The following is a 25002-nucleotide window of genomic DNA, read 5'->3' as shown; positions in this document are numbered from 1 at the left end:
CCACTACATACCCACTAGAATTGATTATATAAAAAGACTGAAAATACCAAATGGTGAGGCTTTAGAGTGAACAGACCTCATATATCACTTGTAAGAATACCAGTGGCAATTCACTTTTGAAAACTATTTGAGTTTCTTGTAAAAGAAAACATACACTTATGTTGAAAATGAATTGTACAAGGATATTCATTGCCACTGTACTCACCATAGCCAAAACTGGAAACAATCTAAAATATCCAACAACAGGAAAATAAATAAATTGTGATATATTCACCTATACCACATATATTGTTAGAATACTTCTCAGCAATAAAAAGAAATGTATTACTAAAATAAACATATGGTTGAATCTCTAAAACATTATGTTAACCTAAAAAAGGACCCAAAATAATGCATACTATATGACTTCATTATCTGACATTTTAGAATACACAAAACTGATCCATGGTAATAGAAATCAGAGAGATGATTCCTGAGGGTGGAAGGAGGAGATTAACTAGAAAAAGGCATGGGGGAACTTTCTGTGACAGTGGAAATGTTCTATATCTTGGTCGTTGTTTTAGATGAGTGTATGCATTTGTAAAATCCATCAATCACAGTACACTTATATTTTGCGCATTTTATGCTATACAAATTAAATGTCAACAAAATTGAGAAAAAGATGATTTTTGTTTATGCTGATATAACCCAGAATCTTTAATCTCATTATGTTCATCTAAAATGTCTGAGATATGAAGGTGAGCATAAATTTGTAATTTCAAACATAATTCTTGTGTTTATTTTAGATTTAAAGAGTCATAGTGTCTTTAAAATGCCACGGTCTCTATTTTAATAGTCTATTATAAAGAACTGATAAAATTCACCTTGGGTCACTCTGGTTTTGGCATCACCCTCAGCATCTCACTCAGCACTAGGTATGACTGCTTCTGATTTATGACTATCAAATTGGTTTCCTTTCTAGTATTTGAAATTTGTATTTTTAAAATTACATATTTAATGATAGCTGCTGCATTAATGGAACCCACTTCCTGCGTACCAATTCTCTCACACACTTACACACAACAAATATGTCTTCTCTGTTGCATCACTATTTGCCAAATTAGCAGATGAATCAACTTTAAACATGAAAATGTTCCCTTTAGCCAAAAATGTAAGTTTCTTCCCCAAATGGAAAATACAATGTAGTTTTCCCTGATGACTGAAGAGCTGATTGTGTAGGAAAAATATAAACAGTAATGTGCTGAACCCATGTCCATTGTCACGCCCTCACTTGAGATAGTGTAAAGCCTTATGTGGCATTGTGCCCTACACTGCCCTCTAAGGGGGTCTCTGGCATACACTCCTAGAATCATTCCTGCTGCCTTGGTGTCCTTATCCTGTTGTCTTATCCATTCTGTGTCTGCAAGGTCTGTGCCTTTTCCATTCCTTTGGGAGGTACTCACAAGCAATGAATACATCTAATTCCATTTGGATTTCTTTTCTAATGTCTGCTGGCCCAGTGGTCCCCAACTTGTTATTCAAAATGCATGACGTATAAAAATCTACTTAAAATAAGAAGCACTTGTGCATCTATTACCAAACCCACCTCAGATTTGTTTAGTTCCTTTCACACTGCATTTATCTTTTTAAATGAAGGATTTTTAAAATATATTTTGTACAACAAACGAAAAGTAGAATTTCACATGAATTCCAATTGAAGGATTGAGTCCCAAAATCATTGGAGATCACCTCTAAAAAATACCAGGTATACCACTAAACTCTTCAATATAATTTATAGGAAGCCAAATATTACATTTTATTATAGCCAATGTCTACACTATTTGTAGAAGTGATCTAATAATAAGCATCTATGTCAAAGCCTGACAGTTTAAGAGAGATGCTTTGGGGGAATAAAAGTACTATCTTCCTTGGATCAGTTGAAACTCTTTGCCACTCCAAATTTTTCTGAAAACAGAGCTTTTCAGTTAAAAAAAAAAAAAATGACTCACCTCATTCACTATAGGTCTGTTGAGACTGAATTTGTTATTTCTGTACTTGAAAGACTCAAATCAAGTGCCTCTGATATTTTCCTGCAATTAGGAGAGCTTCATGGCATCTTTGGAGATGGTTTACTTGCTGTTGGCATCCATTTAATTAAATCCTAATAGCATAGCTAGCAAAAGAAACAAAAATAACATGTGTTAGCTTTAAATATCTGGGGAAAGTGACAAAGACAAAGAAATGCTTTATTAATAAAAGATTAATTATTTTTAATTATAAATATGTATTTTCTAATTTGCCTTTATTTTCTATGAGAAAAGAGTAACGACAGACTGCTGTAATTACTTTCAAAGTAAAATAATAATTAGTATTTTGGCATGAACTTCATCTTTGAAGATTATCTTTTCAAATACTATATTACATCTCTTTAAATGCATTTTTTCTTCTGAAAGATTTAGTCACCCAGGTGGGGTATTATTGATATGGAATACTCAGAAGCCAGTGAATAAGCTGGTATCCTAGAAGAGTTTTCCTAACGAGCTTATAAGCACATGTAGCATGCAGGCATTTTAATCATAATAATTTTTTAACTTTTCTTAATTGTGAAATATATCCAGAAAGAGATACATAAATGGATAAATGGATGAATTGGTGGATAGATGAACTGATGGATGGAGGGATGGAGGGATGGAGGGATGCAAGAATGGAAGGACATAATGGATGGCTGGATCGATAGATTTATACAATAACAATCATTAACATAATTCCCTGCCATCCTTACCTAAGTTAAGAAACAGGACATCACCAATACTTAGAAGTCACCCCCAACTTCACATCCCTCCTAGGTCACATCCCATTTCCTATCCTATGCAAGTAACCACTATCCTAACTTCTACTAATTCCTTTGCTTTTCTTGATAGTTTTACCATCACTAAATTCATCACTAAACAACATAGTTTAATTCTTCCTGATTTTGAAATTTGTTTATAAATTCTGACTACACGTTTTCCTTTGTAACTTGCTACCTTTGACCAACATTTGTTCGTGAGATTAATCTATGTTAATGTGCAGCTGTAGTTTTATTTCCATTGCCATATAGTATTCTATTGTATGAATGTACCACAAATTATTTATCTGGTGTATAGTTGATAGATAAGTTGGTTGTTTTCAGCTTGGGACTATTATAAACACTTCAATATATTTTTCTTGGTGCACTTGTACAGAACTTTCTCTAGGATTAAAATTGGTTATAGATTATACACATTTTCAACTTTTCTGGAGAAAGCAAACTCTTTCACGTTGTGGTTGTACCAAGTTCATTCATACCAACACTGTGTGAGAGGTACCTTTGCCGCACATCCCCACCAACACACGGTATTATCAGAATTTACAATTTTTCTATAACTGGTACATGATTTTAATTTACATTTTTCTAATCATTAGTAAAATGAGCAACCTTCTCTTATGTTTATGAGCCATTTGGATTTTCTCTTTCTCGAAAGATTCACTCAAATCTTTGCTTATTCTTATGATAGGTTGTCTGTCTTTTTCTTATCATTTTGTATTGAGTGTATTCTGGATATTAGTTACCTTGCACATCTGCTCTTAGATTTGTTTTTTATTTAAACCTTTATGTTTAATTGAAAATAATAACTGTATACATTTATGGAGCACAATGTGATGTTTTGATATTTGTATACATTGTAGAAAAATTATATCAAGTAATTAACATATTCATCACCTCTCATATTTACCATTTTTTTGTAGTGGAAATATTTCAAGTCTGTTCTTTCAGCACTTTTGAAATATGCAATACCATAGGTACCATTTTTAATGTTATCTTTTTTAAAAATGTGTTTTTTAACTCTCTGTTGCTGGTACATAAAAATATACCATATGCAACAAATTTTTATAAGTGGATTTTGTACCCAGTTGCTTTGTAAAACTGTCTTATAGAATCCAATATTCTATTTTCACATTCTTTTGTATTTTGTTTTAGGTACAAAATCATGTTAAATATTTTGTATTTTGTTTTATGTACAAAAATCATGTTATCTGGAAATAATGATGGGCTTGTACCTTTCTAATTCTTACACTTTTTATTTCTTTTTTAAAAATCTTAATGTATGGCCAAGATTGCTCGCACGAGATTGAACAGAAGTGGAAAGTCGAGGTATCTGACTTCCTTGTCTTGTCCTGATTTCAGAGAAAAAGCTTTCAATGTTTTACATTAACATACTGAATTTTGATTTTTTTAGATTCTTTTCATCATATTAATGAATTTCCTTCTATTTCTAGTTTGCTAAGAGTTTTCATCATAAATGAATATTAGTTTTGTCAAAAACTTTTTACATCTTGCAAAATGATCATGTGGTTTACTCCACTTATTGGTACCTATGGAAATTGCATTGTTTATACAATCTATAAATCTATACAACAATCTATACAATCTATACAAGCCTACTTTTTGTTTTTAGAATAAACTTTACTTCATGAAGGCATGTGATTTTTTAATTCAGTGCTGAATCCAGTTCTTTATTCTAGGGTTTTTGAATCTCTATTCTTGGATGATATTGAATTATAGCATTACTTTCTCATTCTTATTTTCAGGTTTTGGTATCAAGGTTTTGCAGGCTAATAAATACATTAGGGAGTATTTCCTCTTCTTCTATTCTCTGGAAGATATTGTGTAAGATTAAAATGGGTATTTCTTCAATGTTTGGAGCATTCTTGACCTCTATTTAGAGAGAAGTGAAACTATTCTAAGTGTGTGGGCTTTATCTAGCATCTAGCAGATTTCTGGCAAGCTCATGAATGTATTTAAAATGGCAGTTTAAAAAATATTTTTATTAAGCATGTTTTGATGTTATGTAACAGGAACCTTTCATAACCTTTAGTGTGCCAAATTGCTAATGACAAAAATCCCTAAAATTAGTTTAAAATATGTTTTGAATAATTTTGAGACCTCCAACTGGAATATCAATAGGTAGATGGAAGCTGTTAGATAACATGGACTATGCCCCCATTGACGTAGAAGTAATTCTTGTGGAGCAACTGGACGAAGCCACAGAGTAACCAGGTTTTTCTGGATTAATAGTACATGCAGAGAACAGACGATGGTTATTAACTATCTTCATAGGTAAGGAATTAGCTAAGGGTCTAATGAAGAGTTTGGAGAAGAAATGAACTTAGAGTATAATTTTAAAAAGATGGGAGGAATTGGTCCCCATCTGCAGCTACAAAAAAAAGAAAAAAAAAGAAAAGAAATGATGACAGGTATTCAAAGGCAGCCATAGACTGTAACATGACATTTCATTACAAAAGAAATAATAGCATTCACATATACTTTTATAGTACTTACTATTATGTAGAAAGTTCCAAGTTATTCAGATATGTAAATTTCTTTATTGCTGACAATGCTATAAGATAGGGTTAATAAAGTAAATAAGATAAACTAGTTACGTAGCAGCACGGAAATTTGCAACTGGCATGTCCGTCTCTAGAAGCCACTTCATTCATTGATCTTTTACACTGACTCTAAACGTTATAGTAAACAAACCATTTTGATAATTATGTTTTTGAAGACTATAACAGACTTCCTTCACCAAAGGAACTTTTGATTTCATGAAATACACATTTCTTATTATGATAAAGAACATCCATCAACAGGATGCAAAATGAAGCCCACATATTTGGAACAAATTCTTCCCATCCTTAATGAGGGTCAAACATGAGCCCACACTGAGCTAAGATGGCTACCCTAGGCATTCTCTCTTCATCATTGGAAAAGGTGAGGAGGCTCAAGCACTCAGAATTTCAACTACATCAACAGAATTCAATTCACAACCAAGACGCTTGTTATAAGCTCAACCCTTCCCAGGAAGCAAACACAACCATCCTTCGGTTCTACTTTCAAAGCATGTTTAAAATCTGACTATTTCTCACCACTTCTATGCCACCATAATGGTCTAAGCCACCATCACCTTGTCCCTGAATTATTGCAATTGCCTTCTAACTGCTCTCCCTGGTTCTGCTCGTGCCTTCCCATTCAGTCTATTATGAATATGACCAACAGAGTGATCCCTTTCAAATATAAGTCGAATCTTATTCACTCTCTGCTCAAAATTTTTCAAAGGCTCCATATTTAACTCGGAATAAACACCAAGGTCTTTACGGTAGACTGCAAAACTGTCACTCCCTGTTCTCTCTCTGGCCCTTTCTCATACAACTCTCCACCTTGCTTTGCTCTGCTCCAGCCCCAATGTCCCTCTTGCTGTTCCTCCAACAAACTAGGCACTCCTGCTATAGGGCCATTGCAAGAACTGCTCTCCCCACTGGGCATGCATCTCCCTGCGATGCCCTCATGACTAGTTCTCTGACCTCTGAAATGTTTGCTCAGATGTCTCCTCAATGAAGCCCTCCTTGACCACCCCATTTAAATCTGCAATGGACTTCCTCATTCTGTCCCCCAGCACTCCCGAACACACTGTTTGCTGTGCACTTTCTTTTTTCTAATCATCTTAACATGCTATGTAATACACCCATAAATTCTGTTAGCTATTTATTGCTTGTCTCCTTCTACTAGAAAATAATATCCTCAAGCACAGTAATCCTCCTTGTGTCCCAGGTATGTAGATCAGTGCCCCGCCCATGGTAGACACTCTAAATATTGGTTGACAATGGACTGACTGATTTATTGAATAAAGTAGCTACTACTGAATATTTTTGTATTTTCCTACTGAATATTTTTGTATTTTCATATATTCATAGTCCTTATGAAGGATTATGAGTTTTAATAATACAAGGACAATATTTTAAGTTCTCTTTTGAGTTTTAATAATACAAGGGCAATATGTTAACTTCTGAGTTTTAAAAATACAAGGAAAATATTTTAACTTCTCTTTTGACCTTTGCTATTAAGGAATTTGTAATCACGGTGATTTAATTCTGATACAGATAAATAAGGCACACGTTTTCAGTGAAATTATTTAAGAAGGATTGCAAGGCAATGTTTGAAAAAATTTTAGACATTAGATATTAACTGTGGTAGAACTTGGGAAGGAAATATTCACAAAGAATAAAATATTAGTCATGGAGCTATCTCATATCCTTGACAGAATAGGTGGGTTAATTTGAGACCCATTAAAATGATACAAAGCTTTTCAAACACATTTTTCTAAAGAATAATAGTTTTCTATTAATTTGATTTTCATCTTGATGAGTGACCAGTTAGTCTGTTAAAATGACAGGAAATCTGAGAAACATCAACAAGCCTAATATATTTGATTTTTGCCCTATTCCATTTTAAAAGACAGCTCATAAAACCACTCTGCATATTCATATTGATGCCTGATTTTAAATTTTCCCTGTGATAAAATAAAAAAATAAAATATTTATATTGTGAAGATGTTCTTTAACTTTAAATAGCTAAAACTCCTCATTTTGTGGAGAGGGAAACCAGAGAGTTTATGTGAGCTACCTAGAGTCATACAGCAAATTAACAGCAGAAGTCCCACCCAAGTGTATTAAAATCTATTTTAAAATATTCTCTGCCACCACATCCTTGGTACAATAATGCTAATGTTTTATATGATTAAATTTTTGTGCTTTATTTAGATGCTAAGTTAACTTTAACCTAAGTTCAGTATTTTTATTTCCCTTCTTTAAAAAGGAGGCTTCTATTTTTGAGAAGCTTGCTTTATGTAATTATTTAACTTATTAAATTTAACATATGAGAGAATCACAGATAAAAACAAGTTAATTAATTGGCATACATTTTCCCTAGGCCTCAAAAATATTTTAACATTCTCACTGACGCCTGTATCATGGAGATGACTCTTCTAAGAACATAAATGCCAATAATTCAAAGAAGTAGAGTGTTGTATAACAATTTGACTTCCACTGAAATTCTTGCTTTCTCGCATTTTTATGTCTCTTGGACCTAACTAACTTTATTAAGGATAAAGCCTGTTATAATCAGTTTGTTTGTTTATAGCAAAAAAAAAAAAAAAATCCAAAGTCTACAATTACTAATCCTGTTCCCTGGATTGAGATTAGATTTTATCTTAATTCTGTAAAATGATATGAAATCAGAGAGTTGATATTTGTTACATTTTGATACTTTGGTAAAAATAGCTCAGTAGTATGAAACAGAATGAAAACTCATATACTTATCTTTTAAAAATTGCTCTCAGCTGGGCACAGTAGCTCAAGCCTATAATCCCAGCACTTTGAGAGGCCGAGGCAGGCAGATCACTTGAGGTCAGGAGTTTGGGACCAGCCCGGCCAACATGGTGAAACCCCGTCAGTACTAAAAAAAAAAATACAAAAATTAGCTGGGCGTGGTGGCAGGTTCCTGTAATCTCAGCTACCTGGGAGGCTGAGAAAGGAGAATTGCTTGAACCAAGGAGGGCAGTGAGTTGAGATGGAGCCCCTGCACTCCAGCCTGGGTGACAGAGCGAGTCTCAAAAAAAAAAAAAAATGTTCTCCCCTTACCCTACTCTGTCTTAATGTCAGAATTTCTTTTTTAAATTTTTATTGATACATAATATGTGTACATATTTATGGGATACATGTGATATTTTGTTACATGCATAGAATATGCAGTGATCAACTCAGGGTATTTAAGGATATTCACCACCCATCACATAGGACATTTATCATTTCTACCTGTTGGGACCATTCCAAGTCCTCTCTTCTAGCTATTTTGAAATACACAATACACAATGTTGTTAGCTATAATCACCCTACTCTGCTATCAAACGTTAAACTTTTTCCATTTTATCTAACTGTATGTTCACGCCCATCAGCTAGACTCTCTTCATTCTTCCCTCTCCACACACACACCCTTCCCAGCCTCAAAACTATCATTCTATTCTCTACCTCCATGAGATAGACTTTTTTTTTTTTTAGTTTCCACATATGAGTGAGAACATGTGATATTTGTCATTCCGTGTCTGGCTTATATCACTTAACATAACCACCTGCAGTTCCATTCATGTTGCTGCAAATGTGATGCCAGGACTTTTTTTGGTGAATGTATTTTCATCACAGCTGCAATTTGTGTTTTCAAAGATTAGAGATCCATATTATCCAGTGCCCTCACTGGATTTTTAAACAAAGTTTAAAAATAAATGCTTTGTTGCCCAGGCTGGAGCGCAGTGACAGGATCGCAGCTCACTGCAGCCTTGAACTCCTGGGCTCATGGTATCCTCCCGCCTCAGCCTCCCTAGTAGCTGGGACTACAGGCACAGATACTACCCAGTTAAATTCTTTAAATTTTTATAGAGATGGGGTTTCACTTTGTTGCCCAGGCTGGTCTTGAACTCCTGGGCTCAAGTGATCCACCTGCCTTCGAAACTTGTTTTTATTTTCATTATCTTTGTCAGTAGATTGATGTGAAGAGCAGATGTTTTATATATTTTTGGATACTATACACTTTATAATGTCTATATAAATAAACTCCAACATGTCTATGTAAATAAACTCCAACATGAGTTAGACAGAAGGAAAAAGTTTAATGTTTGATAGCAGAGTAGGGTAAGTATAGCTAACAACAATGTATTGTGTGTTCCAAAATAGACAGAAGAGGCAAATTGGAATGGTCCCAACAGACACAAATGACAAATGTCCTAGGTGATGGGTGATGGGTATCCTTTAAGTGTTTTTCTGCTAGATGCATGAATGCCACAAACAATACTATCAAAAAAGTAGTTCTCTATGTATATGTGCAGGTGGTTCATATAGTCTATACTGAAGAGTTTTATCCATTGGTGATAATAGAAATATTATTTTTGTATCATCAAATTAATATTCATGCTAATGATAACACTACATTTATATATGATTAACAACCTAAGCACTTTTCTGTAATCATTGTCTGAGAATTGCTACCTCCTCTTAATAAAATGATCCCACTCACAGAATTATATAGCACAGGTTTTGATTTAGTATAAGCTTTAAATGGGATTTGTTGTCCATTTTTGGTGCTTATGGCTAAGCAAAATTCTAAAATCTTGTTGTATGCCATAGCAGTGTTAATACAGAAGTTCAAATTCTGTAATACACCTCTAATTGACCCCTCTTTGAATCTGGGTTGGCTTGCGACTGCTTCAGCCAACCTAAAATGGCAAATAATAATAATAATGCTTTGTGACTTTTGCAGATAGATGATAAAAGGCTGCAAAGCCTCCACCTTGTTCTCTGGAACACTTGCTCTTGGACTGCCATGTAAGCCTTGAAATGACAATGCTGAAGATGTCACATGTAGGTCTTTGGTTTGACTGTCCCAGCTGAGCCCAGTCTTTCATCTGTCCTGCCAAGGTTCCACACCCTCCAAGCCAGTACATTTGCCAGTTGAATATTAACATGTGACAACTGTTGATGCCATGTGGAACAGAAGAATCACCCAAGCAAGACTGCCCAAATTCCTACCCACAAAACAGTGAGCTATAGTAAAATAGATGTTGTTTAAAGCTACCATGTTTGAGATGGTTTGTTATCAAGCTAGCGATGAAGTAGAGAAAGAGTACTAGAATGGAATTTGACACCTGGAAGTGGGACACTGCCATAACACAAAATTAAAACAACATGGCATTGACTATGTGACCACCAGCCGTCAGAAGTTAGAAAGCTCTTGAGAAGACTGATAGTAAGAGCTTAAAGGCAGTGAGGAATTTGTCTGAAAAAAAAAAGGCTGAAAAAAAAAAGATGACCCATGTTACATAATGACAAAAGGCTTAGAAAAACTATAACCAGCAGAGTGTGGACAATATAAAATATATCTGATGAACTTATGAATCTAGTTGAGGAATTTCCCAGGCAGAATGTCAAACATGCCAAATGGTGTAGCTTCTAACTGGTGGGTGTCCCCTGTTTTCTTCTTGAGTGTAGCTCCTAGAAAATAACAACATATGACAACTATGTATAAGAAGTTACTTAAAAAAAGAAAAGAAGAAGAAAAACTATTTAGTTTGCTTTCAATCAGAATTTATAGGAAATAGATAGAAACCAGGATGTTTTGGGTTCTAAAATAATGAAACTGTTTTTCATCCACAGTCTCTCCAGGAAATAAAATGTTCAAAATAAAGAGTGGCCTCAGGTCAAAAAGGCCACTAACACCATAAGAGTGTGGCAAATTGTGTTCTAACAACTGATAAACATCAGGAACTATTTTATGACTTGAACTTATTTGATAAGCATTGAAGCTATTTCAGAGAAAAATAATAAATTTTCTAACAATGTTTTATCTTGAAACATTCTCAAGGCATCCTGGGGAAAAGAAATTTAATCTTGTGTTTTTGATGATCAAAGACAAAGAAAGAAAGAAAATGGTGGTGTAAAATCTTTGTTTGAGTTTACTGTATCTTTGAGAGAAGATGGATTACACCAAATAAATGTTGAAATAAAATGGAATATAAGTATTCAAATTACATATAATCAAGAGTAGCTAAAATGTGCTCCCTAGCTTAGATGAAGGAGCAAGGCTGATAAGTTAAAATAAGATAAAACAACAGATAACAGTTACATTCTGTTCTGTCCTTTTCTGAAGACTGTTTTACTTAACCTAAGTCAAAGAGTTCAAATGCCTTCAGGGATTAGAAAGGCAATAGAAATTGTGAAATCAATAGGTGAAATGTGTGAAATTAATAGGGAGAAATATTAACTGTGGCTAACTGAAGAATGCATATCCCAATTTAAAATTCTAATTGAAAATTCTTAACTATGTAAGTCATTTTTATCTAAATATGAGAGTTGCTAATTGGTCATCTGTGTGTTAAAGAATTCACCATAATCAAGAAAGATGCCTCAGTCACACAGGCAAGCTTGTGAAGGAGAAAGTGGATATAGAATCCTTATGATTGTTTAAATCATTAAGCAAAGGAGTTTCTCTTGGACCAAATATGAGCATAGACTTCAAATTTAGAGAGAAACTTGTTATCTTCTAGGAGCTGTACTCAAGAAAAAAACAGGGGACACCCACCAGTCAGAAGCTACACCACTATTTTATTTTAGTTCTTATTAGGACTTGCTAGGCCTGCAATTTATGTCTGAGAAAGAATGGAATCGAAAGCAGTGGATATTCTTTGGGTAACTCCTTTCTGCCCAGTTATTGCACTTCTCCACCCTGTCTTCCTCCAATCTTGCAGCTCTTGCTTTCTGCAATGGATAAAAAAAAATTGTCACTTTAGAATGGGCTCATTACCAATAGGAAGTGCGCTTCTGCCAGTCTTCTTTGTGATCTGTTCCCACTGGGTTCACCTCACCTGTACCCTGGTGGCTTGGCTTTGCACAACTTCCTTGCTTTGCAGAGCTTCCGTGAAAATCTTCACTGCTTCAGTCATCTTCATGCAGTTATTTGAGTCCTTGGGTTTAAGTGTCTTTTAATATAGCTAAAAATGGAGCTAACGTGGCTTTCTTTTTCTAAGTCTTATTTCCTTTCTGTGATATGCAGGAGAAGAGGGAAATTGTTACTTCATGCTGTGTTCTTACCTAACTTTCATTTTACTAACCAAAAAATTGGGTGAGTACCCCACAAGATTACAAAAAGACTCATTTCAGCAGAGAGATTCACTCTTGGGAGGCTCCAGATAAGAACTACTGGTCCTATGGATATAGATATCCCCTCCATGGAGGTAATGGCTAAGCCATAGACATGCCTGAGACATCCACAGAGGGTGTGGGATGAGCAATGGGGGTAGAGGGAGTTTATAAACAAATAAAGGAAGTTCCTGGTGATCTAATAATGACAAATTGATTTAAAAAGTAATATTTAAATGACAACTCAGCTGAAAAGAAACATTGAGAAGAAGCTATACAATCTGATAATCATTAAAAGTTTCAATAGCATAGTAAGTCAAGAAATCAATTGCAAATGGTTAAGAAAGCTCCATGTCACCTTAATATGAGCCTTCTTGCTGTCTGCTCATTGTACTCCTTCATAACTACAAAAGCAAGTTAAATAATGTAGACTATGATTAGAGACTCCCAAGAAATGATAATTTTCAGCATTTCGGGTCCAGAAGGATAATTTGGCAAACGCTATTGATTGGTCTAACACATCTACAGGCCCTTACCCAGTCCTCAGAATAAATTCCCATTCCAAATGTAGGATGACAGCAGAGTTCTGCTCCTCAACCCAAACACAGAAGAACTCAAAGAGGAAATGTTTTTCCCCTTAAATAAATGGCATCTTTGATGTTTTCCAGCAACTTCTGTGGTTGGAACTATTTGTCAAATAGTTGGATGACAGCAGCTCTTTATGAAACTTAAGGTATGACAATCAGGTTTATTTTGGGAAAATCTATGGGCAATTTACTAACATGTTCAGAATAAAACCTGAACTTTTGGGTACTTGGGTTCTTGAATAGTTTATTTTTTGAACAAAGTGCTAATATTGCAAAGGCAAAGAAAAAAATGTCAAAAGGAGAACTATATTTTTTAGATCAGCTTCTGTTTCTAAAACGTCATTCAAGTAGTTTATTTAACAAGATGCAGGCTGTAGAAAGTTGGAGAGTATTTACTCTGAACATGCAATTATTTCTTCCCTATAACATTTGTACCCCAGGGAGGTGCTGTCAGCCTTGCTGACTAAAAGAACTTTCCCTTAGCCAAGAAAACTAGAATTTTGATGAGTATTTTTTGAATGCTGCTAAATTGTTTACAGTGCTGGAGATGTAAATAGCTTACCTCTTACCTCTCGGAGACATGGCATTACTCTCTGACACAAACTAAGTAGTGGGCTTCATTTTCTATTTCATTTCATTTTCTAGTTTTGTTTCTATTTGGTCATGGAAAAACATAAATTAGGTTCTTTTATTTTTCCTTTCATTATGAAAAACTTCATATATATATGAAAGTAGAGAGAAAAACATAATGAATAGCTTCAACAATATTCATCTCCTGGGCACTTTTGTTTCAGATATACCCCTATTCAGTATGCCATTGTGTGGATGCAGCGTAGCTTGTGGAATCAATTCACTGTTAATGGACTATTGGGCGGCTTCCTCTTTTGCTAGAAGGCAATAAATAGTGTTCCAATGAATACTTTTATACATATAATTTTTTTCATATGTCTTCTGTGGGTTAGATGCCTAGACTTAGGATTTCTTTGTCAAAAGTAAAAGTACTTGCCCTTTTGATAATGTGTAATAGATTATTTGCCAATATGACTGCAACTATTCTTCTCACTATATTTATATGTCCTTGCCTTGTAACTTTCCAACTCCTCCCATCAACAAATACAGTCCATTTCCCCACTTGTTGAATTAGCCCTGGCCTTGTGACTTGTTTTGGTTAATAGAATATGGCGAAAGTGATCATGTACAATTCTGATACCAGGCCAATGGGAGGTCATTGGGAGGTCATTGAATCATGGGTGCCAGTGTTTCTCATGCTATTTTTATGATGATGAGTAAATCTCATGAGATCTGATGGTTTTAAAAATGGGAGTTTCCCTGCACAAGCTCTCTCCTCTTGTCTGCCACCATGTGAGATGCTTTTACCTTCTGCCATGATTGTGAGGCCTCCCCAGCCACGTGGAACTGTAAGTCCATTAAAACCTCTTCTTCTCAGTCTTGGGTATGTCTTCGTCAGCAGCGTGAAAACAGACTAATACACCAAGTTACCCAGGAAAGACATAAACATGGAAATAATGTGTGCAAGGAAGTACAGTCTATCATACATGTGTCCTCTTTTGCTAAGAGGTAATGGCCACAGAGAGGCTGAGCCATGAGCAAATCCATAAATTGGAAATCTGTGTCATCTGCTCCAGAGAAGTCTGGTACATATACATTCCTATCTCTCTGTGCCCTCCTCCATCTTACCTCTTATCCTAGCAAGTGGGAGCCATCTGTTTATCCACCCACCACCTGAAGAGCAGGTGAACAAGCACTGCTCTGCTCATCTAGACATCTCCAGCCTTTAGTCCATTAGCCCAGTACCTGAGATACAATAGATGTCCAATAAATATTTGTTGAACTGAAATAAACTGAAAGGAAATTGTTAGCATCATTAAAACTACCCATCTTAATGAGAGTTATTAATATAGAAAGATATTAACACAACTATCAGACCTTGCTGAAAAATGAGTAACAATTGAAATATACCTAAGACATTCTTATTAATGTGTCATTTACACAGTAATGCTAAACAAGGCCAGATAGCTTAATACAGTGTAAGGAAGATTCTAGTTATTTTATAATTGTTATTTCACACTGAAAATGCCCTGACATTGACATCATATAAGAGAGGGCAAGGAGTATGCAGGGAGAAAAATAGATTATTCAGCAGGATTAATACTTAACTATCTTGGCTTTATGAACACAAGGATGTGGAGCATTTTCTAAACCACTTTTCCCAAACCCACTCTCCCAGTCTATTTACAAGTGGGGAAAGAAGGACCCAATAAGTTTCTCAGTCTATGAATTTATATATGTCTGTCCCATGTTCTTGTCATTAATTGCACCTAGGTGCTTTGCTGTTTTGCAAAATGATATGCAAGGTTCTAATAACTCAGTCCTAATAGCCATGGCGTAATGTAGTCCTATACACTTTAACCCAAAGTGATTAAGCTTTTGCATGGTGTAGAGAAGTGGGGCACAGGTACCTGGCTTGAATGTCTTGCTCCTCCACTCAGCCATGTGATCTTGGGCTTATTACCTAACTTCTCAAACTCTAGCTTCCTCATCTAGAAAAATGGGAATTGTGAGATGCTGAATATGAAACTATATGTGCTATCCAGCACAGCACCTAGTAAAAACTAGGTATTCAATAACTAGATAACTTGTCCTGTCCTCTCTGAAAATGATTACCCTATTAACCTGGGGATTCTCCGTGAAACACATTTTACTGTGGCAAAGGTGTTGGAAAATTTAGCTCAGCAGGTTGTAGGGGGAAAATCACAGGCTTAGAAGATTGACCCTGGTTTGAAACTGGGCAGGCTGCTTCACTTTTTTGAGCCTCTGTTTCCACATTGGTAAAATAAGGATATTGAGAGAAATAAAATCATTTAGCACAGTGTCTGGCACATAGTAAGTGCCTAATAAATGTTAGGTAAATTTCTTTTCTCCATTTAAAATTATTGTTCTTGAAATTTATAGCTGACTATATTTGCTTGATAGGATACTTAAAAACTAAAAACTAACTGATTTAGTTGGTTTTTCCTGTGCTGTCATCACTGTCTGATAAAATTTTAAAAAGTAGCTTAGAGCAGAAATTCTTGGTTCCCTGAACCTTGATAATACTTCATACCATATTGATAGGATTTCATGCAATGCATTTCTACTTTGTATTCATTAGTAAATTATTTCACAGCTCAGGAAATACTCTCGTAATACAATAACCTCAAGATTTAATATCCACTTACAAAATCTCACTTATACTAGCTCTGTTATTTTTTGCCAGAAACAAGATGGGTTAATCAGGAAAATAAAAAGAAGGAAGTTAGCCTAAGGCATTCTCCAGGAGGACAGTGAGCATTTGAACTGAAACCTGGTCCGATCTGAGAAACCAGATTCTGGGTTATTCTGTCTTCTAGCCATAGAGACTATTGCCAGTCAGTATGGTGCAATATGAAGCAACTGCTGAAATCTAATGGAAATCTCCTTTTTGAGATCAGGGAATAAACACTGGAGCAATGACTGTGCATTCAGCAGGAGGAAATGAAATTTTTTAGGAAAATAGGTGTGACTGGACACAGATGAGCTGGTGATTACTTAGGATTCATCCTGAAAAATTCACTTCATTACATAAGACACTGTCAAATTCTGTACCACTGACCTGTCTTAGGAATCACCAAGGTCAAGGGGAAGAAGCAGCAAGTTGAGGAGTAGATGAAAAGTATAAGTAGATAAGGCCCTGTCTTCTCTTCAAGGTGTGAAGTATATGCCTTTTGCCTGATGTGTGTGTGCTGGCTCCATAAAGGATCTAAGCCTAAAATGATGATTAATTGAGAGAAAATGATTTAGTCATCATAAAATCAAATAATAATGGCAATAATACACAATTTTAAAGAACATACACAGCTTAATACGTTTGTAGTTTATTTAATTTGTTTAAATCCTAGTTACATTTCTCTTTTCTTTCACAAATGATCAATGTGTCAAATTAGTCTTTGAATCATGTGTCAAATGTGTCAAAACACTAAGACTGTGTATTTGCATGCCCTAGGACTCAAAAAAAATAGATAAACTAGTGTATCCATTTTTAATTGTTTTGATATTGAAATCTATATGGTCTTTTCTAAGATCAGCAAGTCTTAAGTTACCAGAATTTACTAAGGTAAATGTTTAAGCATATTATCAACCAGAAATGGACAGTGAAAAATCTAAATTGTTGTAGGGCTATTTGTTGTCATCCTTCCCATCAGCTGTTCTACCTTCCTCTCTGAATTAATTGGCTGACAGTGGTATTACAATAGTGTAATGAGTGCTACCATTGATGACCTTGCATTCATTTCTTCCTTTCTACTCATAGGACTCAAAATCTGTTGAAGAATTCAATCATCCTTCATGTGGCCTGTATTAGTGAGGGTTCTCTAGGGGATCAGAACCAATAGGAGATATCTTCAGAGAGAGAGAGAGAGAGAGGGAGAGATTAATTTTCAGGAATTTGCTCATGTGATTGTGGGGGCTGGCCAGTCTGAAATATGTAGGGCAAATTGGCAAGCTGGAAATTCAGGTAAGAGTTGATGCAGTATTGAGTCGGAAATCTGCAAGGCAAGCCAGCAAGATGGAAGCCCAGGCAATATTTTATGTTGTAGTTTTGAGGTAGAATTGTTTCTTCTTAGGTATATTCGTTAGGGTTCTCCAGAGAGAGGGAACCAGTGGGATGAACAGATGATTGATGATAGATAAATAGATGATAGATAGAGATAGATAATAGATAGCTTAGATAAATAGATGATAGATAGATAGACAGACAGACAGACAGACAGATAGATGATAGATAACAGATACAGATACATAAGAATTTATTAGGGGAATTGGCTCACATGATTATGGAGCTGAGAAGTCCCACAACAGGTCATCAGCAAGCTGGAGACCCTGGCATGATTGTAGCATGGCTCAGTCCAAGTACACAAGCCTCAGTAACCCTCGGAATCAGGGAAGCCAATGGCGCAATTGTCAGCCTAAAGCCAAAAGCCTGAGAACCAAACACAGGAGGGATGGGTGCTGGTGTAAACCCTGAAGTTTCAAGGCCAGAGAGTCTATGTTCTTATGTCCAGGGACAGAAGACAAATCTGTACCAGAAAAGAATTTTCTCTCTGCTTTTATGTTCCATTTGAGCCTTCAGCCAATTGGATGGTGCCTGCATTCATTGAGGGTAGATCTTCCCCCACTTAATCTACTCAACTTCACATGCCAATCTCCTCTGGAAACACCTCCACATCCAGACCCCAAAATAATGCTTTACCAGTTCTCCAGGTATTCCTTAATCCAATTAAGTTGACATCTACAATTAACCATCACATTGAGGAAACTGCAGTCTTTGCTCTAAGGCCTGCAACTGATTGGCTAAGGCCCATCTGCATTGTGGAGGGTCATCTGCTTTACACAAACTCTATTGGCTATAAATGTGAATCACATCTAAAAACTGTCTTTGCAGCAAACCTTAACTGGTGCTTGACCAAACAACTGGGTACCATAGCCTAGTCAAGTTTACACACAAAATTAATACTCACATGGCCCATGAAGCTGATCTCATCATCAGCTCAAGGTTGTAAACTGATATTCTAACCCAGGCATAGTTATCCCATCTCTTTCCTCAGTGGTTGCTTTAGAAGCCAGGTATAAGCCAAACAGAACATGTCATTCCTCTGCTGGCTCTTGTTTGTTCAGGAATAGTTATGTAAGTGAGCATATGCCCCCACTTAGGGGTGCTAAGGTTTGAATGTTTGCTTCCTCCATAACTCATGTTGAAATTTAATTGCTATTTTAACAGTATTGGGATGTAAGACTGAGATGGAAGAACTCCTTTGACCCTTTCACAGCACTCCTCATGAAGGGGGTGGCTTGGTTACTCAGTCACTGCATACTTAAACCCCTTATGGAAGAGGGAGCACGTAGGTGAGCCGGGGCAAGTGCTTTTGGGCTCCAGCCACACGGCAGTGTCTAGAGATGTTACAATGCTCTTTTAGCTTTGCCTTCTTCAGACGGCTAACTGTTACCCAGCTCAGTGAAGAGTCAGGGTGACAGCCTTTTACATCCTGCCCTCTTGGTACCCAGGTCCTTGACCAGCATCCAGGAAGAATAGGTCACACAGACTTGAAGAATGGTGAATACAGGGATTTTATTGAGTGATAGAGGTGGCTCTCAGGAGGCGGTGGATGGGGAGCTGGAGTGGGAAGATGATCTTCCCCTGGAGTTTGACCACCCTGTGGCGGATCTCCCCTCGACCTTCAGATGCTCCTTCTCTTCTCTCCTTCTGTGCTGTGCTGCTCTGCCACTCTGCCAGTGGAGCTTGGGGTTTATATGGTCACATGATAGGGGTGTAGTGGGCCAGGGAGGTCTTGGAAAAGGCAACATTTTGGTGCGAAAACAGGAATACCTGTTCCCATTTAGGGCCACGGGTTTCCAGGCTTGAGGGTGGGGTCTTTGCCAGGGAACCACCTTCTTCTACCCAGTATTTACCTTCCTCCTGGTCCATATCAGGACCTTTAAGAGGTGTTTAGATCATGAGGGCTCTATCTCATTCATAGACTAATACCATTATCATGAAATTGGATTTTTATTATGAAAGTGAGTTTGTTATCATGGGAGTGGGTTTGCCCCGTCTTGCTCTCTCTCTTTATGCCCTGCCACTATGTGATGCCTGCCTCGTATTATGATGCAGCAAGAAGGCCCTCACCTAATGCCAGCCTCTTAATCTTGGACTGCCCAGCCTCCAGAACTGTGAGCTAATAAATTTCTGTTCATTATAAATTACCCAGTCTGTGGTATTACATTATAGCAGCACAAACCAAACAGGCTGAAAGGAACATCTTTCCTTCCACAATTAGTGGAGAAGTTTTCTGTTTCTAATGCTTGGTTTGAACAAGCGGAGCATTTTTGCCTCAGTTGTCGCTATTAGTCATCTTGAAATTTCATGGGAAGTTAGCCTAATAATAAACGTAACATCGGCAGAATGTCAGAGATATGGATCCAATATTTTATTTGAATCATGTCTGAAATCCACCCATACCTGACTTTCTATTATATAAGATAAACATCTTTATTGTTAAAGCTAATTTGAGTTGAAGTCTCTCTCACATACAGTCAAAAGCAACTTAACAGGTAAAAGGAAAGACTGTCAGTTCTAGGGGATGCCCTCTTGACCTTAAGCCAGTAATTTTACTGAAACCCCCGCCATAGTGAGTAGGTCAATACTAGGCACATTAACAGGTATTTAATATGGTTAATGAGATCCAAATCTAAATCTTGAACATTTGAGGAAGTAGACTTTCTTTTTATTTCCCAGTAAATATTAATGACAACGTACCCAGTTCCAATCTCTATTGTCAATCATCTTGGTGTGCCACAAAAGAATCTGCCTAGGTTAGCCATGAGAATGCTCTTGCATTCTCAGGAACATGCCTGAGAGACAGCCTCAGGTGCTCACTTTGAGATTCATTTCTGGGCTTGCCCCAACATCTTGCCTCCCAAGGACAGCTTCCCATCAATGACTGAGTTCCTAAGAGATGTAAAACTCTTTTGTTAGTTAACTTTAGTTTAAAAACTTCCAAAAAACTTTGTTGAGCCTTCTTTCACCTGCACAGCTGCTAGGACACCTTTACTCACCCCCACTCTGTTTGCAGTACTGGGGTTTAGTGGCTTTTTGGACACTCCCACCTGACTCACTATTTGCTTTCACACAGGCACTTTTCACTTTTCACCTCTCCTTGCATGTTTAATCTTATCTTGGTGTCAGCTTCTAAGAACATCTGGACTCTGCCTGAACAAAGTCAGGAAATAGAGGAAAAAAACTGGAAATAATTACATTGTTCAAATACTGAATTGGCCTGGCATGGTGGCTAACACCTATAATCCCAGCACTTTGGGAGGCCAAGGCAGGCAGATCATGAGGTCAGGAGTTCAAGGCCAGCCTGGCCAAGATGGTGAAACCCCATCTCTACTAAAAATACAAAAATTAGCCAAGCATGGTGGCAGGTGCCTGTAATCCCAGCTACTCAGGAGGCTGAGGCAGGAGAATCGCTTGAATGCAGGAGGCAAAGGTTGCAGTAAGCCGAGATCGCACCACTGCACTCTAGCCTGGGTGACAGAGTGAGACTCCTTCTCAAAAAAAAAAAAAAAAAACTAAAATTAAAATAAATTTTTAAAAAACTGAATAAATATTTGGCTAAAGTCCTATCTCCCCCAGGACTGTTGAATTACATGAGCCAGTAAGTTCAATCAAAAGCTAATTTGAGTTTTCAGTACCTTGCAACAGGAAGTGTTCTAAATGATACTTATGTCTCTAAACAACACTAGATCTAGTATATTTCAGAGTGAGTTTTCACTGCATGTGAGATCAACATCCTGACGACAACTAGATTTTTAGTTTTACAGGTCATGAAAGCCCAGAAACAACCACTTTTTGTTTTGTTTTGTTTTTTCAGATGGAGTCTTGCTCCGTTACCCAGGCTACAGTGCAGTGGCATGATCTCGGCTCACTGCAGCCTCTGCCTCCCGAGTTCAAGCAGTTCTCCTGCCTCAGCGTCCTGGACAGCTAGGATTACAAGCACCCACCACCATGCCTGGCTAATTTTTGTATTTTCAGTAGAGACAGGTTTTCACCATGTTGGCCAGGCTGGTCTCAAACTCCTAACCTCAGATGATCCACCCACCTCGGCCTCCCAAAGTGCTGGGATTACAGGCATGAGCCACCACGCCTGGCCAAAACAACCACATTTTTTTTTATACTTTAAGTTCTACGGTACATGTGCACAATGTGCAGGTTAGTTACATATGTATACATGTGCCATGTTGGTGTGCTGCACCCATTAACTCGTCATTTACATTAGGTATATCTCCTAATGCTATCCCTCCCCACTCCCCCCACCCCACGACAGGCCCCCATGTGTGGTGTTCCCCACCCTGTGTCCAAGTGTTCTCATTGTTCAATTCCCACCTATGAGTGAGAACATGCAGTGTTTGGTTTTCTGTCCTTGCGATAGTTTGCTGAGAATGATGGTTTCCAGCTTCATCCATGTCCCCACAAAGGACATGAACTCATCATTTTTTATGGCTGCATAGTATTCTATGGTGTATATATGCCACATTTTCTTGATCCAGTCTATCATTGATGGACATTTGGGTTGGTTCCGAGTCTTTGCTATTGTGAATAGTGCCGCAATAAACATACGTGTGCATGTGTCTTTATAGCAGCATGATTTATAATCCTTTGGGTATATACCCAGTAATGGGATGGCTGGGTCAAATGGTATTTCTAGTTCTAGATCCCTGAGGAATCCCCACACTGTCTTCCACAATGGTTGAACTAGTTTACAGTCCCACCAACAGTGTAAAAGTGTTCCTATTTCTCCACATCCTCTCCAGCGCCTGTTGCGAAACAACCACATTTTTAAAGGAAATCGTCACACAGGAAAATATAAGAGTCTTCACTTAAAATACGATAAGACAATGGCCAAAATTATCTCTTCATTTTAAAGTTTTACATCAAAGTTAAGAAGGGGCTGCAGTCTCTTCTTTGCATAACTCACAACAGTAAAGAAGGGGACTGGTCAGAGACAAGTATGGAGCTGCCCACTGAATTTTCATGGGTCATGGATACAAGCTTCAGAAATTAAGAAATCTGGGTGTGTTTGTCATTTGTTATGTGGCCAGGCATAAATGGTCCATTCACTAACTACATTAGAAATATGACAAAGATTCATGTCATTAAATCCCTTCCTTTATATGGTAACATCTCAATGTTTTAACAAAATTAGTTTAAAATGTACATGCACTAACTACATTAGAAAAATGACAAAGGTTCATATCATTAAATGCCTTCCTTTATATAGTAACGTCTCAATGTTTTAACAAAATTAGTTTAAAATGTACATACTGGCTCTTTAAAAGAAGTCCTGCTAGGAGATTAAATAATGTTTCCAGTGAGTCTACTATTTTCTCAGAAAGGCTTTGAAGTTGTTTTCTTTTGGAAATGCCATCATAGCCTTTGACAAATTCTTTTTGACTCCTGTTCATCTCAACAAATTTTCTACTGAGCTTGGAATCAGTTTATGAAAACAACCCAAATTTATTCAGCACCAACCAAGTCTTTTGAATGAGAAGATGATTAAGTTGGATAACACTATTTTTACTCAACAACTGAAAGGAGATTATGAAGAAGCTATGTGGGAGTATTTTTTTTCCTTGTTATTTGAGTTGAGACATGAAGATTATATGGTTCCCATCTTGAGGAAAAAAATTTCTTTTAATTGAAACAACAAATCAATAATTAAATTTCCTCCACAGTCTATCAGAATGCCAGCTTGCCATGAATGATATTTTTTTTAATTTTTGAAAGCTTTTTGGCTTTTAAGAATTTCCCAGGAAAACATATCTATTTATAGGGGGGTGGTGAAGACTAGTCATCTACTGAATTCTGATACTCTATCAAAGAAAACATGGTGGGGAAGTGGGAAGTAGAGGGGATTAGCATAAAAAAGGAATTTGTTTGAAAGAAGATGGGAAAGTCTGTTTAAAAAAATAAAATAAACCTTATCTGAAGTTTCACAAAAGCTCCGCCCATGTTATAGGAAAACAGTAGATTTTGAGTGCTCTGAGAAATGGGGAGAGTTCTTCCAACTAACTATGAATAATATAATTGATTAAAATTTACTTTTATTAACTTAGAAGATTTCTCTTGCTCTCTGCATTCAGAAATAAAGCTTCTTATTATAAACCTTCTTTATACTAGTGGTGATAATTGTACCTTTTAAATACCATACAACATAGGTTGCTTCAGACTTCATTCTCAGAGCACATTACATATTTTCTGGGGCCTAGGGGAAACAAAGAATGATTTTTTGTTGTTGTTTGCTTGTTTTTGACTGATAGAGAGCTATAAGCATTTTTCCCAGAACTTCCAAAATATTTTTCTAAAAATTTGTGCCAAATTTCTTTCTGAAAGTATAAGAGAGTCCTTAAAGATTGTACCATAGTGAGATTAAAAATATATATCTATGGCTAAATTGGACTTGGGTCCGTTTGACATAAAATAAATACATGAGTAGATTTAAGGCATTTGGGCAGTGGTTTTGGCTTTATTATGTAAATTTCACTTTCTGACAAGTACAAGCAGACTTATTCATTTGTACAGAGATTATTTTTCCCCCTAGAGTGAATCTCCAGCAGGAATTTAGCAGGGGGCCTTTGCTAACAAACTGAAGGACGTTGAGCTTTGTATGATCAGCCAGGAGTATGTGCAATAAGAAAAATGACTGAATGCTTTCCTCAGTCAAATACAGAAAACTCTGTGCAGTAACTGAGAATTCCAAAAAAAGCACATTGATCAAAACCAAACAATGCTTCTCAGTATTTTAGTTATATTTCTAAAGTCAGAAAGAGTTCAAGTTTTTCACACTTTCTAATCCAACAAAATTTTTTTCCAGACGATCACATTTTTTAATTTCTTGCTCTTCAAATTGAATCTTAAATTTGTTCCTTTAGCCTTGATAATGCCAAGAAAGTCTAGTTTCTGAATAAATAGAAGACACAGCACATATATAAGTGGCATACACAAGGTTCCACTCAATTTGTAACAGATGCGAGAACCGAGTATATTTTCTGATTTTTCTTCCTGGGACTTGGTTCTAGCAACACCTTCCTTCTGGATGTTATTGCTAAAAGCCAAGCACTGTATAAAAATGGAGTTTCTTTTTCAAATACATTCTTCTCTAGGAAATATGGATTTCCCAGTTAGTGAATTCACTAGATGTTCCTTTCAGATAAGAAAGAGATTCAGAGGACACAGATGGGTTGTGACCATCCTTTACATAGAAACAAGATCTATCAATGACTTCTGTCCACCCTCACTGTA

At 36.5% G+C, this 25002-nt stretch overlaps 1 long non-coding RNA gene across 4 annotated transcripts in view; it reads right to left on the bottom strand.

Annotated features, from left to right (window-relative positions):
• The window catches only part of LOC134808004 (uncharacterized), a 316641-nt gene that overhangs the window by 196279 nt on the left and 95360 nt on the right, over window positions 1-25002 (bottom strand). For 3 of the 4 annotated variants that reach the window (XR_010149860.1, XR_010149861.1, XR_010149862.1), the window contains exon 3: window positions 1989-2152. This is a non-coding gene — a long non-coding RNA (uncharacterized LOC134808004). Of the gene's footprint in view, window positions 1-1988; window positions 2153-5341; window positions 8291-25002 lie in introns of all 4 variants that reach the window. The other variant, XR_010149863.1, reaches the window with a different exon arrangement.

Source organism: Pan troglodytes, chromosome 13 (assembly GCF_028858775.2).
Source record: "Pan troglodytes isolate AG18354 chromosome 13, NHGRI_mPanTro3-v2.0_pri, whole genome shotgun sequence".
Lineage (NCBI taxonomy): Eukaryota > Metazoa > Chordata > Mammalia > Primates > Hominidae > Pan > Pan troglodytes.
The sequence above is the reverse complement of the archived record's forward strand: the minus strand, read 5'-3'. Positions and strand labels throughout refer to the sequence as shown.